Below are 15253 nucleotides of genomic sequence, written 5' to 3' on the forward strand. Positions count from 1 at the left end.
CTGCTTGTTAGTGGTGGTGTAGGCAACAAATCAATTACAATACAGCTATCAGGGTTAGGATCCAGGTTGGAAGGTGAACCAGTTCCTGAAAAAGAAAACACAGGAGGAGAAGCCATTTCGAGGTGCCAGAGATACACTTTCAAAAAATCTCTTTTTAAATTTTAATGTGAGATTTATTGAAGTAAATTTACATGTAGTAAATGCACCCATTTTAGGTGTTCACTTCTGAGGTTTGACAAACATAGACAGTCATGTAACTTCTGCTACCATCAGGTTATAGAATATTCCCATTGCCTTTCTTTGCAGTCACTCTCTTTCCCTTACCCCAGATCTTGCAGCCACTGATTTGATTTCTATCCTTACAGTTATTCGCATTTCCAAAATCTCACAGAAGTGAAATCATACAGTATGCAGTCTTTGGTTTGCCTTTGCACTTAAAATAATGCTTCTGAGATTCATCCCTCGTGTCGCTTGTATCCGCAGTTTGTCCTTTTATACTGCTGTGTAGCTTGCCGTTGTATATACCATAAGTTGTTTATCCATTCACCAGTGGATGGACATTTGGGCTGCTTCCAGTTTGGGGCTAATATAAATAAATTTGCTGTGAATACTCAAGTACAAGTCCATATGAATATTTGCTTTCATTTCTCATGAGTAAAGGCCCAGAAGTGGGACTTCCTGGTTTTATGGGAGATACATATCTAAAACTGTAAGCTGTAGCCAAGCCTTTCCATGGTGCATGTGATACTGCACCCTCGCCAGCAACGAATGAGAGTTCCGGGTGCACCGCATCTTTACCAAAACTTAGTATTGTCGGTTTTTGTGTCGGCCTTCTGATAGGTATGCAGTAGTGTCTCACTGTAATAATTCTTTTTTTTTTTTTTTTTTGGCCACAGCATGTGGCATGCAGGATCTTAGTTCCCCAACCAGGAATCAGACCCGTACCCTCTGCAGTAGAAACACAGAGTCATAACCATCCAACCACCAGGGAAGTCCCTCATTGTGGTTTTAATTTGCATTTCTCTAATGAATAAGGCAGAGGAACCAGAGATCAAATTGCCAACATCCGCTGGATCATGGAAAAAGCAAGAGAGTTCCAGAAAAACATCTATTTCTGCTTTATTGACTATGTCAAAGCCTTTGACTGTGTGGATCACAATAAACTGTGGAAAATTCTGAAAGAGATGGGAGTACCAGACAACCTGATCTGCCTCTTGAGAAATTTGTATGCAGGTCAGGAAGCAACAGTTAGAACTGGACATGGAACAACAGACTGGTTCCAAGTAGGAAAAGGAGTACGTCAAGGCTGTATATTGTCACCCTGTTTATTTAACTTATATGCAGAGTACATTATGAGAAACGCTGGACTGGAAGAAACACAAGCTGGAATCAAGATTGCTGGTATGCTGGGGACCAGCCCCAGCTGATCCAGGGTATTCGAAGGAGAGACGGCCTAGGCGACTATTTATATGCTAATTAGAGATATAAAGAATAATAGAATGAAGATAGCTCAGTAGGAAAATTCAGTGGAGAAAAGAGGCTGAGTAGCTTGGTTTACGCGGGAGACCAATAAAACTTCAAGACAAGAAGTTTGCACCACTTACGTAGGCCGCAGGCGCCCTCTCAAATAGCAGAAGGTGCCTCACCCTAGACACCTTCTCGAGTGGGTCTTAGAAGCCCAGGCATAATTAGTAAACATGGTGGGTTCCGCGCTCCAGATGGAGACTCAGCTGGAAGTTAAAGGGAAGAATGACATGGGGAGACCAAGCGTTGGTGAGCAAGGCCCGTAGCTTTATTTTCAACAGGGGCTTATATACCCTAAGTTACACATAGAGGATAATAGGGGATGCAAAGTCAGCAGTCTTTGATTCTTATCAAAAACCAGGGTTTCTTTCCTGCAAATTTATCATATACAAATGGTTTAGGTGATTTACATCATCTTCTGGCCAGAAGGCCTACTAACATTTTATGACTCTTGACAAGGACTTATCAACAAAGACTTATTTTCTCTAAGAGTAATTATTTTAAGGTTTGGCGCCATCTTCCAAAGATAAAATTGCATTCCTATAGGGCGGATGTGTAATGGGTTTACAACAAAGGAAAGAATTTATTACCTTAAGGATCTAAAGTTACTAACACCAAGGCCACTACTTATTTTTTCTATATACCAACTATTAATTAATTAATACATATTCAAGGATACAATACAGGGGATGTGAAAACTTGGCAACAAACATTGACTCATCAATGAAATCCTTTACTAGTTTATTCTGACAGTTTCTAACTCTCTGAGAGGCTCTAAGCTATTTGAATATCTTAAGCTTCCTGTGCCTCTGGAGGCTGGGAGACTGTAAACAATCGTATGCATAGCTGCAGGAGTCCGGGTAAACTTGTCAGGCGAGTTAGAGAGCCATCTGAGGGGTTTGGATTTAAACACTCCTAATTGCCCAGGAACTTTATTAATTGGAGCTGTAAGTTAACTCTTTGACAGAGAGAGCGAGATGGTGGTAGGGGACAGCCCCCAGTAAAGTCAGAGGTGAGAGCACAAAGCAATAAAGTAGGCAGACTTAAAAGAAAAATGAAAAAAAAAAAAAAAAAAAAAAAATAAAGTAGGCAGACTCTGGTTTTTTGGGGGGGTAGATGCTCAAGAATATCCGGGCGGACTCCTGAGGCTCGATCCCGCCTTTGTGTATGCCGAGCCTCCTTCCTCATGACCTTTGTCACGAGTGGAATGCCTCACCGGCTCCCGGCACTGGGAGAAATATCAATAACCTCAGATATGCAGATGACACCACCCTTATGGCAGAAAGTGAAGAGGAACTCAAAAGCCTCTTGAAGGAAAGTGAAAGTGGGGAGTGAAAAAGTTGGCTTAAAGCTCAACATTCAGAAAATGAAGATCATGGCATCCAGTCCCATGACTTCATGGGAAATAGATGGGGAAACAGTGGAAACAGTATCAGACTTTATTTTTCTGGGCTCCAAAATCACTGCAGATGGTGACTGCAGCCATGAAATTAAAAGACACTTACTCCTTGGAAGGAAAGTTATGTCCAACCTAGATAGCATATTCAAAAGCAGAGACATTACTTTGCCAACAAAGGTTCATCTAGTCAAGGCTATGGTTTTTCCTGTGGTCATGTATGGATGTGAGAGTTGGACTGTGAAGAAGGCTGAGCACCAAAGAATGATGCTTTTGAACTGTGGTGTTGGAGAAGACTCTTGAGAGTCCCTTGGACTGCAAGGAGATCCAACCGGTCCATTCTGAAGGAGATCAGCCCTCGGATTTCTTTGGAAGGAATGATGCTAAAGCTGAAACTCCAGTACTTTGGCCACCTCATGTGAAGAGTTGACTCATTGGAAAAGTCTCTGATGCTGGGAGGGATTGGGGGCAAGAGGAAAAGGGGACGACAGAGGATGAGATGGCTGGATGGCATCACTGACTCGATGGATGTGAGTCTCAGTGAACTCTGGGAGTTGGTGATGGACAAGGAGGCCTGGCGTGCTGCAATTCATGGGGTGGCAAAGAGTCGGACACGACTGAGTGACTGATCTGATCTGAATGAATAAGGGTGTTGAACAATTTTTCACATGCTTATAAGATCATATCTCTGGTAAGGGTTATTCAATTTATTGGCCCATTCTTTACTGGGCTGTTTGTTTTAGTAATGAATTTTAAGAGTTGTTTATTTATTCTAAATACAAGTGCTTTATGACAAGTTATTTGCAAATATTTTCTTCTATTCTGTGGCTTGTCTCTCTTATATTTCTAATGATGCTTTCAAAGAGTAGAAGGACTTAGTTTTGACCACATCAATATACTTTTATATCAGAAAGAGAAGGATTATGAATTTCTAATTCAACTTTAGTGCCATCAAGACAGAGATACATTTTGCAAAGCTTCTGAAGAGTTTCCAGGTGTTTTCTGATTTCTTTTCAAAGAAATTGACAGAGAATTTTGTATCTCAGTTTTACCTTGGAAAAACAACTCCTCCAGCCATTGAAAGTTTGCAAGGACATTGGCCTTCATTTTTTTTCTTTCTGTATGAGTAGCTAAAGGCAAGAAAGTTTTTTCCAATTTTTCAGTAGCATCTACGATGATAACTCCAAGACCCTGAATTCAAAGATTTCTCTTATTTATATAGCAAAACATATCTGCAGGGTTAAGCTAATTCATGGATGAAATTCTTTCAGAAAGGTTCAAGGACTTTTTTTTTCTTTTTCCTTGAGAAAAGCATTTAAAATTCTGGCTTTACTTTGTTAGCCGTGGCCAGCAGTCTCTCTCTCTCTTGGCCAGAGCACCTCTCTGTGGGAGAAGAGTTCTTCATATCTTGCTCCTGTTTCTGGATAAAATATCTTTTAAATACTGTGATTTAGAGGCCTGCTCCTGATAAAGCTGATGCCTTTATGGCTATTGACCAAACTCCTTTCAGGATTTCTGGAAGAATCTAGACATGACACAAACACATATCTGTGTGAAAAGGAGTAAGTGACATGAATGAAAGGAGCTTCTAGCTTCACTATATACCCAAAGCAGATGCATCATCAGGTATACAGAAGCACCATCTGTGCAAAGTCTGAAGCTTTTATTCCCAGGCAAAGTTATGTTTTGGGGGAAACAAAACTTTTTACCATTTCCAACAAAAAGGAATTTAAAGGGGACATTCTAATGGCCAGTGTACATATGCATGATCCCAAAAGCTGGGAGTAAAATAGACTGCTGATACCCAAAAGAAATAAAGAGGAGTGTGCTTGAAATCCAAAATTCTCACTGGAGTGCCATTTTGTACTCCTTTGTGCAGTGGCCTTGATCAATGCTGCTGCTAAGTCGCTTCAGTCGTGTCCGACTCCGTGCGACCCCATAGACGGCAGCCCACCAGGCTCCCCCGTCCCTGGGGTTCTCCAGGCAAGAACACTGGAGTGGCTTGCCATTTCCTTCTCCAATGCATGAAAGTGAAGTCGCTCAGTCATGTCTGACTCTTAGCAACCCCATGGACCACAGCCTACCAGGCTCCTCCGTCCATAGGATTTTCCAGGCAAGAGTACTGGAGTGGCCTTGATCAATGGAACACAGTAAAAACAAGATTGCCAAGGCTTATGATCTTACAGGAAAAAGGTTCTGGTATCTTTAGCAATACAGTAAGTTAAAGAATCTCATCTCACCTATGAGTCTGGAAAAGGGTAAAGAGAACATGGAATTGTGGTGAGAGAAAATATGATTATCATTGTAAACCTGAACACTAGCTCAGAAGCAAGGACTGGAACATCTGTGTTTTAGGTTACTTAATATTTCATGTCTCTCCCTCCCCCTGCCCAAAACTTCCTAATACAAAGAATATCAGCAGTGGCTAGTGGGTTAAGATTCCTGCGTAAGTAAAACTGAATTGATGAATTTTTGCATTTGTTCCTTGAAGAATATTAACTTTTCACATACACACACAGAACAAGAATGGATTCTGCAGGACAAAAGAAGTGGACCGCACTTGGTATTTTCCATTCCTCCTCCAGATCTACCCTCCCTCCTCCTCTATCTGCCCTGTCCTCTGCCCCAAGCTGATCCACTTGGATCTCAACAACGAGACTCCCCTGTCTCCTGACATGTGGTTGGGTGTTGACTAATGGGGAGCTTTAGCAGGAGATCACAGGAAGGGAAGAGAGGGCATCCAGAGTGTCTATTTGATTAAATAGGCCTGATTCTCTCTAGATGGCCTTTTACACATAACTTTATGCTTTTAGGTTTGAATTCTGGGAGCTTCTCCCTTTCCTCATCCTTTTGGACTTAGGGATGCTTATATTGCTGTCCATTTTTCTTTGAATGAGCCTACTCATTGGATAAGACCATGATGCTGGGAAAGATTGAGGGCTGGAGGAGAAGAGGCAGACAGAGGATGAAATGGTTGGATGGCATCACCGACCCAATGGACATGAATTTGACCAAACTCCAGAAGATAGTGAAGGACAGGGAAGCCTGGCATGCTGCAGTTCATGGGGTTGCAAAGAGTCTGACATGACTGAACAATTAAGCAACAATTCCTCTCTAAATAGTACCTCTGCTTCTATTAGGAACTGTATTAAACCCTCCTGGAATTACTCTAAAGTGAGTACACCCTTTGTCTCCTTTTGAAGTCTTGTCTGATATAGCTTCCCCGAGGAGGTGAACGTTGGAATGGATCTTTCAGGGTGCATGGAAGATCACCAGGACAAAGTGCATATGACAGAGGAAAGCACCTATTTCATCAACATTTTGGGACCTACAGGACTGGCAGTGCCAAATATGTTCTAGAAACCACAAAGTCAGTGAGGGCATGATCTTGGCAGGAACACGATGGAAGATGAAACTGGAAAAAGCATAGATCACAAGGAGACTCAGTGCCAACACATGGGATGTCATCCTAGGAGGGGCAGGAACAGAATCCAAAATTGTTTACTTATTTTTGTGGCTGGAAATTTTATTATCTTCTCCTTCTGAAAACCATTGCCTTACTGGAAATAAATCCTCATAATGAGTAAAAAAGAAAGTCACTTTTAAAAGGGCAATGACATCCCCTGTACGTTTGGCTCAGAAACAACTCTTACCCTATCAGATGCCAACATGGTACATGGAATCACCACAGTCTGTTCCAGTCTACACCAAAAGAACAATTTCCCCTCTTTCATCTTCCCTTCTCCATGGAGCAGCTGAGCAGGCCCCTGGGAGAATCCTGACTCTCTTGACTTGGCAGGATCTACAGACATGTACAGAATAGCATTCTCCGCTTTGTTTAGAAACATCTGTGGGAAATCATGGGCATCAGTGCGGCATTGACGGCAAGAGCTCAGGCTTCTGATACAAAGCCCTTTCTCTGTGGTGAGTGGCAGCCCCTACAATTCTCGGGATTCCTCTGGTAGACCGTTGACTATCTCCAATACCAGCTGGCTTCAAGCACTCAGCTGGCTTTTACAGAGTTCCTGGGCCAACGGGTCTTAAGTTCCCATTGTGCTTTCCATGCCAAGCATTTCTGGACTTTTGAACGTCACCAATATCCTTCAAAGTACATGGTCTACTGAGGGAGGCAATTGTCCACAATATTCTATTAACTAAACAATACCCTCTCTCAGTAAAAGAGTGTTTGTTTTTCCAAATTCCTAAATGACCATCTGCATTCCGTTACTTTGGGCAAATCTGCAGATTCAGGGCCCTCCATATCACTCACATTACTAGGGAGCACAATTATTCTCTTTGAGATGCTAGACCACAGGATCAGTGTGGCATCCAGAATCTAGAAGCCAAGGCTCTGATCTCTAATGCATCCTCGGACACCTCTGCTGCAGAGTGGGCTTCATTGCATTAACGGCCCTGTTTTTCAGCTGTCCAAGGACCTGATTTAATTACATTGCAAGTCTCTGTCTTCATTGGAAGTCCCCACACACACTATTTGCTCCATTATTATGGATTGCGTTTCCTCTCTGCTGCAATGTCTCATTCTTGTCCTTCCTTGGGCTTTAGTGGCTCATAGACATTTGCATTAATTTTCATTTCTCCTGGTGCTTAATAAACATCCTCTTAGGCATTCATCCTAGAAGAAGGAAATCATCTAGTTTAACCAAAAAGCTGAACTCCAGACTCAGACTAGAACTGAAACTTGTCTCTCAATTGGTGTGGTCCCCTTACCTTTCACATCATCTGAGGGAAAAGTCCAGGGGCCTCGCAGAGACAATGTCCTTGCCTAATATGCTTACACCCTGCTGAGGTATTCTGGTTGCCTTTCCTTAGGGCTTCCCAGGTGGCTCAGATGATAAAGAATCTGCCTTTAATGCAGGAGACCCAGGTTCGATCCCTGGGTCAGGAAGATCCCCTAGAGAAGTGCATGGCAACCCACTCCAGTATTCTTGCCTGGAGAATCCCGTGGACAGAAGAGCCTGGTGGACTACAGTCCATGGGGTCACAAAGAGTCGGACATGACAGAGCGACTGACACTTTCCTCAGTGTACCTTGTAAAAGTCACACACATGCATGAAAACACACATACTCTGTGTATAAAGTCCATTGCTGCATCCGGTGACCCAGGAATGGTTAAGTAAACTATGATACTCATTCTACAGAAGAGTGTGTAGTTACTAATATGACACATATAAATATTACATAAAATACTATGAGAAAATATTCACGTTGTACTGTTAGCAGGAAATGAAATGATACATACAGCATTATCACCATGATGTTTTAAAATACACACATCCCCATGCCTAAGAAAAGGACAGGGACGAGATATACTAAAATATTTACATTGATTGGGCTGGAATTAGAATTTCTTGGAAAGAATTCTTTCTTTTTCCTTCCTTTCAGAGAGAATATTTATTTATTTCTAGGACTGAAAATAATAACCTAAAAAAAAAGACAATAAGCAAATATATTTTCTCATCATTGGAGATCCCAAATAATTAAGCTCGGTGGATATAGAGGATGAAACACAGAAAGAGATGCACATTGGGACCACTGGACAGACAACCAGGAAATTTAGGAAAATGAGGAGCAGGGTCTTCAAATCAAGATTCAAATCAAGACAACCCCCAGGTCTGTCTCTTTTGCAGACACACCATGACTGTGTTAAACTATCAGTGGAGGGAGCTAGAGGTTGCTGCCCTCACCATTATGTAGAGGAGAATGGGGGGTGAAGTTACAGAGAAAACAGTTCCTTAGGAAAGAACGGGACAGGAAACCAACATTGATAATAGACAGCCCTTCTGTGCCTTTGACTACAAGATTAAGAATACAAATTTAAGTACAAAAATGAATATTAAAATCAGAAAAATCACTGCAAGTTATAAGTATAAGAAGTTGACAAATAAAAAGCACCAGAAAATTCATTACAACAATGTTTTTCTTACTTAACTGTTTGTTTTCTTGCTTAACTTAGGTGTATGTTTCTACACACTCTATAATATTGTTTTTCCTGCAGTTTTGACTGAATATTTTATCATTACCACTTCATGGGACAATTATAATGTTTCCTAACTAAAGATTACAAAGGTAACTAAATATTTCCTCTGATGTAGTTAACTGAAAACTTAAAATATTTATTTTGAAATAATTTTAGACTTACAGAAGAGTGGCAAAAACAGCACCAAGTGTTCACCCAGCTTCCCTTAATGTAAATATTCCATATAGCTATAGGAAAGCCATGAAACAAGAAATTAACACTAGTATAACACCATGAACGAAACTACGGACTTTCCTTGGAGATCACTAGTTTTTCCACTTATGTCTTTTCTCCGTCCCAGGATTCAATCCACATTGCATTTAGTAGCTGTTCCTTTAGTCTCTTCCCATGTGTGGCAGTTTCTCGGCTTTTCCTCGTCTTTCACGACCTTGAGCTCTTTATTTGGTACTAGTCAGTTGCCTTGCAGAAGGTCCCCCGTGTGAATTTGTGGAGTTTTCCCACGATTAAACTGAGCACATTCTTTACTGAAAAGAATTCCACAGAGGTGATATCCCTGGTGTATCACGTCAGGGGGACTTGAGTTGTTCTGCCTTACAGGTGATATTAACCTTGATTCTTGGTTAAGATGGCACATGCCACACTTCTCCACTGAAAAGTAACTATTTCTCCATTTGTATTTAATAAACATTGGGAAGAAGATACTTGGAGACTATGCAGAAATCCTGGTTCCCTTTAAACTTTCCCCCTCTAATTTTATTATCCATTGGTAGAACTTACTTATAGAAATTATTATTGTGGCAATACAGTGGTTTTAAACATGACTTTCTATTTCTCTCATTCTTTATTTATTAAGTATAATTCTTTATTTACTACGTGGAATTCTTCCCTGTGAAAGAGCTTTTCCCCCACATTTATCAGTTGCTTTCCAGGTGATTAGGGACTCATGCTTATTTATTTCATTCTTTAGGATATAATCCAGTGCTATCCTAATCTAATTTTTGTCAAAATTTTCCAGCTTTGACCACTAGGAGTTCTTTGAGATTGACTTCTGTGCTCTTCAACATATTCCCCCTTTTTTGGGGGTTGGGGGTGGACTTCCATACTTTTTGTTATAGGCTCATCTTGTCTGTTCCCTAAGCCTGCTCTGGAATCTGCCACTTCTCCGAGGAACTCTGACTCCTTTCTATGGAGCAGTGTTTATCACAATGTGGATAGCAGGTTTGCTCATTGCTCCTGGGATGTCACTCCTCTGCTTCCAGGCCCTTTTCATGCGCCACAGAAGAAAATTAAATGCATGTACATTAACCCTTGTGTGCACACACATCTATATTTGTGCATCTGTGTATTTACATGTGTATGTGTATGTTATATACACACTAAGAGTTACTAATAATTTTCTGAATTCAATCCAGATACCACAGTATTCAATCTATACTTTCCTCCCTTTTAACTTCTTCCTCTTACAGTAAGAAAGCTCTTGTTCTCGACAATACTTTTACTTATTTGTACCCTAGTGTACAGAGAAAGCGCTTTCAGAATTGCTAACCCAAATCTCCATGGGAAAATCCCATGTGTATGAGCAATACTTTCTGTCTTTAGCTTTACAGTATCGAGTCAAAAACACAGATTTCCGAAAGTACTTAAGTCAGCTCCTTTCTTCTCAAACCCCCTTCAGTGCAGTTACGTCTGTGGTTCTCAAAAGGAGCTATTTTGCCCCAGGGCACATGTGGCAATGTTTGGAGAAATTTTAGGTTATCACAACCAGGGAAGTGACACTAATATCTAGTGAGTAGCGACCAAGGATGGGCTTCTTTGATGGCTCAGCAGGTAAAGAATTTGTTTGCAATGTCGGAGACACAGGTTCGATCCCTGGGTCAGGAAGATCCCCTAGAGGAGGGTTTGGCAGCCCACTCTAGCATTCTTGCCTGGACAATTCCATGGACAGAGGAGGCTGGTGGGCTGCCGTCCATAGGGTCACAGAGAGTTGGACACGACTGTAGCAAGTGAGCACACATAAACACACAGAGGCCAAGAACACTTAAACTGTCTACAATGCCCAGGAGAGCTACAGACAAGAATTATATGGACCTAAGTGTCATTAAACTCAAAAATGTATCTCTTTCTCTTACAGATATCCTTTTAATAGAATCTGGATTTTTTTTTTTTTTTGCGTTGCATATTCTAACATCAGGAAGTAGAGAATTTTTTTGATATAATTATATATCTTTTTGCATTCATTTCGCAGTCTATTAATCTTCATCTGAATTTTCTCATAGCTCTTTAATAAATGAAGACAAAAGAAGATATGCTTCTTATAGGCCCAAATCTGGAATCTGTAAATGCTTACTTGTTTATTGCCATATTCCAAATTATTTTTACAAATTGCAGTCAGACTGGCATATTTCCAGACAACTTTCCATTAGCAGAATCCCCAGTGTGTTCATGGCCACCCCAGGCTCCCTGGACACAAAGGGAAGTGTAATAGAGAAGTTAAATGGAAAGAGACTGGTTTTAACCAATGGCTGTTAAAATGTCTTAGTTTTACAAATTTTACAAAAACATGTGAACGTGTTGTTAGGGCTTCTCCTAGGGCCTTGGATGAGATCTGAGATGAAGGATTACCAAAGCTTACACTTCATTACTTCCAAAGAATTCTTTTCCACCCAAAAGACAGATGGTTACACGAAATCCAGGCTCTCAAGGAGCTTGTGATCTAGGGAAGAAGGCAGATCCTGTTCAGAGGTGTCTCATGCGGCCCCTGTATGAGGGTACAGCCCTTCTCTTGCCTGGGTCTCCTGCATTCCAGGCAGATTCTTTACCATCTGAGTCACCAGGGAAGCCTCCATGAAACTCAACCCCTGTGAAATCTTTGTTTCTGAGTGCCCACTCCTCCCCATCATCCACCAACAGACAGCCTCCTCACACTGACCCCTAGGTGGCTCTGGAAGCCAAGGCAAGGCCGGCTCCTAAATTTTCTTTTGTCCTTTGATTTTTACACAGGAGTACAGAGTAGAGTAAGAGCTTGAAAGAAGATAGAGTACATCAAAAATATCATCATCCTAAATACTGTGATTTGAAGTCATTTTTCACTGCCAAGAAAGGGGGAAAAAAAACACAGTAGTCATGCCTCTGAAGGCAGTGTTTACTCTTCCAGGGAGAGGCCATATGGGAGAGCTTCTGACAAGACTGTCAAAAGTGTGTTCAGCAGTTTAACTAGTAATAATAGTGAAAAACAACAAATAAAGCTTTGAATTAATCCAGCATCTTTCATCTCCATATATCAAAGGGTGTTGCCACTGCTCCTGCTAACGACACGTCTGTGAAACACGGAAGTCATCCCCCGGTGACAGATGAAAGAACAGAGAAGCTGAGAAACTCTCCCCTAGTGAATCAGCCAGGGACCCACGGGGGTAGATCAGCCCCTCTCCAAGGAATCAGCAACACCTCCCTGGGCTGTCGGAGCTCTTCCTCTAAGGGATTTGGGTTTGAGAAGGGCCTGAATGTGAGCTCCCCAGAGCATCTGTGGAGGGCATCGAACCTCTGTTCTCCAGAATGTGTCAATAAAATGCATCCATGAAGATAGCTCTGTACCTCTGCAGGTGGGTCAGCAAGACTCTTTTTTTTAAAGGTCAGCTGTTCATGGATCTGGAAAGGCACTGGCCCCACAGAGCCTACTGTTGGGGAGTTTGTGATACATGGAGCCAATCAAGGGAAGATACACACATACCCCTCAAACCCCACACTCCAGCCACAGGAAGCTGCTTGCAGTTCCCTCAGGTGCAAAAGCATGAGCTTCTGTGCCTTTGTTTATGCTGTCCCCTCTCCTTTGCTCATCCCTCCCATGACACTCTGGAAGTATCACTTACTCTATCAAACCATACACACAAACACACCTTTCCTTCCTTTCTGTATCTTCCAGATTCTAAACAGATCTCTGTCAAGGACCCTGTTAACTCTGTTGCAAATACTTGCTGACATGTCTGTATTCCCTACCAAATTCTCAGCTCTTTGTTAGGGGGGACGTGTTGTACCTTCGTGTGTCCAGAGTCCAGCACGGTGTCAAGCTCATACCAAATGGTCAGTAATGGTTTCTGGAAAGAAACCAGGAAGGACAAGAGGAAGGAGTGACAGGGAAAGGAAGGGAACTAATATCTACTGTGCAGCTACCGCTTGTGTGCAGAGTCCTGTGCCAGACACGAATTTGTTCAGTGTTTAGTATGTGCTTCTCATTTGAGGATTTGTATCTTTTTTCAATTGCAGAATTTTCTAAGCTATTATTTTTATTTTTTTTTTGAAAACTGCTCTTCTCCTATTCCTTCAGTTCCCCATCTCTGGAAGCCCATCTGTTGGAAACTCTGTCTGTCCTCCACGTCTCTTTCCAGATTCCACCTCTTTGTCTATATTCAGGCGACCACCTCAGTGTTACCTCCCAAATCCCTGATGCTCTCTTGGGCACATCCACTCCAGGGTCGATCTTGTCCCCTGAATATATCTTTATTCCAATTGCTTGGTTTTTCACTTCCAGTCCCTAATTTGTTCGTTTTCACATACACCTGTTCTTGATTTCTACCTGCCTGTTTTTGGTTCATGATTTCCTGCTGTTTAGGTGTTCTTCCTTCCTTTATATCTTCAAGGATCTCAAACATACTCATTTTAAAGTAATTTTCATGTTGCTCTATTCAGTTTCAATGGGAGTGAATTCTGCTGATTTTTGAGCTTTTGGCTGTCTTTCTCGACATTAGTTTACTTCATGGGCTCTGGGACTTCTGTGGGTAGGTTCATTTGGAATGTTTCCCTCCCATCATCCCTCAGTCTCCTCTCATCCCTCCCTGTCTGGAAGTTGATCAGTTCCCCTCCTAGCTCTCCTAGCCCAGAGTCAGCTGTGGTAATGGTGGCTCAGGATTCCGTTTCCAAGGTGATTCTAGGGGTATCACAGATCTAGTCACTGGGCCAGGAGTAGCTCCTGAGGTCCTGATGGTATGGCTTCCTCAGCTTCTTCCCTCTACCCAGGCATTCGGCTCTGCAACATTCTGCAGCTCCAAGCAGTAACTAGTTTCTTCTAGTCCTTTCTGAAGAGTTGGCAGTGAGCACTTCAGTTTCACCCATTGAGCTCAGGTCTAGTTCCCAGTCATGAGTCTAAAACTTCTGGTCCCTGTCATCTCACAGCAGGTGTACTACAAGCCCCCTCTACCTATTCCCAAGCCCAGGAGCCCAGTAAGTCTAATGTGTTGCTTCTGGCTCACAGAGGTGCTCACTTTATTGAATGTGGCTATGTTTGAGTTCTTCTTAAATATTTCATCCCACATTGCAATGTGTTTGACATCAAGGGAACTTTCAAGCATGAACTCCCAACACCGTCTTGACTTCAAGTCCCAGTCTAGACATTTTCACAGGGTCAGTGAGTTCATAAGAAATGATCTCCAGATGACCAAGATGTACCCAGTCACCTATAAGCTCAGTTCTCCAGGCCTTGGTCCTGGGCCAGTGAGAGCCAGACCTGGGAACACATGGAGCCCTACCCATGAGTGAGCATCATCTGCAAATAGTCCCCAGCTCTCCTGCCTGTGCACCTCAAGGTGGGGCCAGCTCAAGTCCCCACAGAGAACTCAGCTACAATGTCCACAAAGCAGGAACACAGCATTTGTGCCCACATTGCCCAAGTCTGCCCCAAAGGCTCACTCCCCTCACCCTGTTGCCTAGCCTTGTTTGGATTTTGTCAGACTCTCAAAAAAAAAAAAAAAGATTCCCACTTAATATTATCACCTTTAGGACCTCTCAGAACAGACCCCTAGAGCACTGAACTTGAATCTACTACTCCCAGCCTTGGTCCAGACACCAGGCCTTCTCTCAGACCCACACTATACTCTTCCTGGCCTGGTCCTAGCTGATACCTTCCCCTGGCAGCTCTCATCCCCATGAAGATGTCTACGCTCAATTACATCGTGTGTGTGTGTGTGTGTGTGTGTAGGGGTGGAAGTTCCCACACATCCAAACAATGCTCCCCACCAGCTGTGTGCATCCATGCTCAGTTGCTTCAGTCATGTCTGGCTTTATGTGACCCCATAGAGATCTGTCCATGGGATTCTCCAGGTAAGAATACTAGAGTGGGTTGCCACGCCTGCCTCCAAGGGATCTTCCCCATTCAGGGATCAAACACTCATCTGCGGCTCCTGCACTGCAGGCAGGTTCTTTACTGCCGAGTCCCTGGTGAAGCCTCCCCACCTCCTGGGGGTCCTACAATTCAACTCAGTTCTGACACTGTCTCCCTCCCTGGAGATGGGATTAGATCCCACAGGTGAAGGGCTCAGTCCTAACCCAACTGCCCCCACCCTACT

Source organism: Bos mutus, chromosome 10 (assembly GCF_027580195.1).
Source record: "Bos mutus isolate GX-2022 chromosome 10, NWIPB_WYAK_1.1, whole genome shotgun sequence".
NCBI classification, from domain to species: domain Eukaryota; kingdom Metazoa; phylum Chordata; class Mammalia; order Artiodactyla; family Bovidae; genus Bos; species Bos mutus.